Source organism: Pteropus vampyrus, unplaced genomic scaffold (assembly GCF_000151845.1).
Source record: "Pteropus vampyrus isolate Shadow unplaced genomic scaffold, Pvam_2.0 Scaffold223, whole genome shotgun sequence".
Taxonomy (NCBI): domain Eukaryota; kingdom Metazoa; phylum Chordata; class Mammalia; order Chiroptera; family Pteropodidae; genus Pteropus; species Pteropus vampyrus.
In genome coordinates, this window is record NW_011889004.1 from 2,099,804 (window position 1) to 2,104,713 (window position 4,910).

General features: G+C 35.0%; 1 protein-coding gene across 1 annotated transcript in view; it reads left to right on the forward strand.

Annotated features, from left to right (window-relative positions):
- TTC28 (tetratricopeptide repeat domain 28) overlaps positions 1-4,910 on the forward strand; it is a 641,766-nt gene that overhangs the window by 185,825 nt on the left and 451,031 nt on the right. The gene's annotated exons all lie outside the window — the stretch shown is intronic.

Here is a 4,910-nt window from a genome sequence, read left to right on the forward strand (position 1 = left end):
AATGTGGTTGTGGGAGGAAGCGAGTACCGTGTTCATTTACTCCATCATCTTGACTGGAAGTCTAGGTTTCTTTTAAAGTTGGAACTGGTTTTGACACATAGAATAGTAACTGTGTTTTAGGAATGGAATTTTAAAATTTCATCTTGCGAGTGGTGGTGCTAAAATTGGTAAGGATTATAAAAACCTTTCCACCTACTTTTGTTGGGGGAATTGAGAAAAGGTTTGTGCACAGGTTGTTTTTTTTTTAAATGAGTTTATAGTCATGGATATGTTTGGTTAGTATATGTTGTTATAAAGCTAATGATTAGTTTCATTTTTATTCGGCATTATTAGCTTTTGTTCTCTTTCATAGGTTCCAGTATGTGGAAGGTGCCATATAGAGCTATGATGTTCTTAGTAGAATGCTATGAAATATTGACATATTTTATTACATCTTTTAAATGCAGTATAGACAGTGATAATTATAGAAAATGATTCCGTGGTATGTGGTTATAATTAATTTATATCATCAGCACATGTCTATAAATAAAATATTTAACTAAGAATGTTGATCTGTGTTCTCAACTTTTCACGCTGACATTAGTTTGCTAATTGTTTATTTTTGTTGTCTGGTGCTAGAACACAAGTGGTAGTTCATGCCAAAGATTTTTTAAAAAAATTATGAGAGAAAAAGTTGTAAGTAGAGAGAATTATATATTAACTTAATTTTTTGTGAATGAAAAAAGCTGACCACATTTTTTATAACAGCTTTCTTGTGATAGAATTTGCATACCATGAAATGCACCCTTTTAAAATGTATAATTCAGTAGTTTTTCATACATTCACAAAGTTGTGCAACTACTATCCAATTCCAGAAGAACATTTTTATTTCCCCCTAAAGGAATTCCATACTGATTTGCAGCCACTCTTAATTCCCCCACCCCAACCCCTGGCAATCACTATTCTACTTTCCATCTCTATGGATTTGCCTATTTTGGACATTTCACATAAATGGAATCATGTAGTCACTTTCTTTTTCTTGCAGCGGAATATCTGAATCCAAGTCTAGAAAAACCAGCTTTATTATCAAAGCAAATTTGAGCAAAACTTCTATTTTATTGCTAGACTGGATTCTACATCCCGGGAAGTGGGGTTATACATGAAAGTGTAGATTTGATGGTGAATTCATCAACCCAAGGAAGGGGAACATTTCAAGGAGATGCTCTTTTGTTTAGAATTACTAGTGTTGCAAGAGGGAGAAATGCTTAGGAGAAATGTGAACAAGAAAACCTTTTAAGATACTACATAAAAAAAGAAAGTAATTAAAAATAATATTTGAACGTTTTAGTTAGGTCTTTAACCCTATTGTTGCAGTTTTTTGCTATTTGATTTTTGCCATTTACAGTATATAGCTAACCCCAGCTGCTAATGGAAAGTTATCTTTTGCACTGTGTTCTATATGCAGAAGACTGACAATAATTGTGTTAGATGGTGTAATTGACAAGAGTATTTTTATGAGGGTTGGATCTTGGAATTACCACCCATGAGGGTTAGTTAGTAGTTATCTTATATGTACATTCAGAACTTAAATGGAAAATTCTTTATGATCTTAATTGCTGTTGCTTAATTTGGTAATCAGAGTGTCCACTGTCTGACCCATTCATATACTTTTGAAATACGCAGAAAAAGCTCTCTAATGTTTTTACTTGGATGGCCAGATAGAGAGCACTTTTAAAAATTAGCATATGAATGTTTTGAATATATCACTTAAGACAGCCTGTCAGTTTGGCAGCTCTTAGCCTGTTATTTCTGTGTCTTCTCTTTCCTCATTTTCATGTTTTGACAAATGAGATTGTTCTTTTGACAAGTGACTTGTACTTTATCTAAGGATTTCAAAGTGTTTTTAATTTATTTATTAAACTCTCAAGATCATTTTATCTACCTTTTTTGGGTAATGTAAGAGTCTCCCTAATACAAATGAAAATAGAAAGTGATAGTACTGGAATTATTGCAGTATAAAACATTATTAGACAGTAATTATTTTGCAGAATAATTATTGCTCCTTTTTTCAGAAGCTTGTATTTCTTTCACTTGAACATCACAGACTTAGGCTTGGGCGTAGTACTGATTTAAGGGCAATAGTTCCTTTGTATGTCACTTGAGAAAGTGTATCTTTCAGAACTGAAGATATCCCTTGATAAATGAATACATACCATGCTGAAATTTTTACTGCAAAAGGGAATCTTATTATATAGCTGACATTAAATTTTCTCATTTGTTTAATGACTATTTAATAAATACCTAATATATACTGGGAACTGTTCTAGGTACTGGACCTACAGTGGTGAACAATAGAGATACACATCCATAGACCTGACAATCTGTTGGGTGACATAGAGATCAAATGAGTAAATAATGCAATTTCAAATTGTAAAATGTGGCTTGAAGAAAACAAAGCAAAGTAATAGAATTTGTAGTGAATGTGGGGAGGGGAATTAATTTTGGTCAGCAGTCCTCCCTGAGGACTTGCTATTTGAAAAGAAACCTGAATATTGAGAAGGAAATACCTATTCTGGAGGAAAAGAATTCCAGGCAGACATAAGAATTCCACTGCAACCATCAAGGTCATGAAGGAAGCATAAGAAGGCAAATCTGGCCACAGCACAGTTAAGAGAAAGTATGATCAGAGATGAGGGTGAAAGGTAGAGGCTAGATCACATACGGTGGTAAAGGCTTTGTATTTTATTCTTTGTGCAAAGGCAATCCTTAAGCAAGTTTTAAACAGGGGAAATACATGATTTGATTTACATTATAGAAAGATCACTGGCTACATGGAGAAACTGAATCATAGAAAGCAAAGTAGAAGCTTTTACGGTAATCCAGTTGATATTAATGATGTCTGTGGCTAAAGAAGAAAGGTAGAGCTGATGAGAAGTGGCAGGAATTTGGATTAGAATTTGTGAGTAGAAAGCTGAAGACTTGCTGATGGATTAGATATTGAGAATAAGGAAAAGACAGGAATCAAAGTTAACTGTAAAGTTTTTCATCTGAGCTACTAGATGAATAGAGATGCCGTTAACTGAGATAAAATAAGAGTGAAGAAGGACCAGATCCTTGGGGCAAAACCAAGAGTTTCGTTTTGACTATATAAGTCTGAGATGTCTGTTAGACATCTTAATGAAGATGTTGAGTGGGCAGTAATTTATGTAAGTCTGGAGCTCAGTAGAGAGGTAGGTATTTGAGGCATAAATGTGGGAGTCATCAATTAAGAGATGGTATTTGGAGGGTTGGACTGGCTGAGATATCTGAGGGAGTATTTATAGCCAGAAAAGAGGGCAGAAGACTATGTCTTGGAGCTCTCTAGCATACACTCATATCTGTTCATGTATATATGTTTGTATAAGAAACATTTGTGTCCCAATATAAACCAAATCAAATATCTGCGTGTGAGTCAGCCAGGGTTCTTAGTTGCAAGTAACAGAGAAAATTGTGACTGTTTTTACCCAAAAAGTACCTGGATCTCAGCCATAATGGTGCCATAGCAACTGTTATACCCTGAATGCCAGAGCTGGAACCACTACTTCTAGAGCTGTATGTTGGATACCATGATGAGCTTCAGTGGCACTAGTAATTGGATATTGGTTGTGGCTACTCCCAGAGTAAATTCTCTGTCACTATTCTTCATCTCACTTGCTTCACATTTAATGTTCTGTCAAAGAACTGAGCCTGCATGTTGTGTCTTCATCCTAGCTATCAGATGGTGGGGAAAAGTAATTATCTGACCTTTTTGGTTTCTGTCATGAGAGATATTTCCTACAGTCCACCAAGACTCAGATAATGGGGAGTTCCCCCCAAACAGGATGGGAGCTCATATACCAGGCCGTTTAACAACCACCATAAAAAATATCACTTTCATGACTGTAATCCATGTGATTGCTTATAAATTCATAATTATAGAGTTAAGCAACAAGTCATTAGAGGGCTTTCAAATGGACCTCAAGAACAGTATTTTAACTCTACTGACTTTATTTTCTCATAGTCTGTTTCCTGCCCTAGGATTGAGAAGATACCATCTTTTCCTATGTTTCTTTTAACCATAGCCAGAGAAATATAGCCTCTTTTGGTTAAAAACACACAAATAAATAAATCCCCAATTCAGGTCTCTTTCTTAAGTAAAACTTACATATTAAAACACTTCATACATAGTTATTACCACTGCATCCTCAGGATTTCTTTAGAAAGATTAATTAATCCAAAGCTGCATATTCTGGCCCAAATATTTGACCACTGAATCTATCATATGCTGAAATGTCCTCCAGATCGATAAATCATGTAACAGCAAAATTACACATGCTCTATGGCAATGGCCACCTGGTAGAGAGAAGTATTAGCATTGTAGCCCAAAGCATGATAGTCCATTGATCTGATTTATATGTGAGAATTTGTAACAATCATAGTAGTCTTATGATAGAAGATTAATTGCTTGCTGAAGAGGTAAAGTATTTTTAGATTAGCACCCATGTTCATTAATAAGTATAATTGGAAAATGATTGAACGCTGTATGTACTTTTTCACTGAGTGCTAGATTTTGTTTTCTTGCTTTGAAGAGTGTTGAGTTACTTGTGGATTAAATTTGCCTTTTTCAAGGTTTGTTTTTAAACTTCATTAGGGTGAGTTTGGAGTATACTTTAGGCCAGATTACCCTTTCTGTAAAGACATGACTTTTCTGAGATCTCTACTGAATTTCCCAAACATTCATTTCACTCTGGCTGGTTGAACCTTGAAAGTTGCCCTAGTGAACTCTGGCAGTTGTTCTTGATTACAGCTTCCCTTTGCCTAGCCTTGTGGCATTTCACCCTACATTGGCTAACTTTGTATTCAGCCAAAATTCTAGAAGACCTCTGTGTTGATTTCTGGAGCACCTTGTCTGT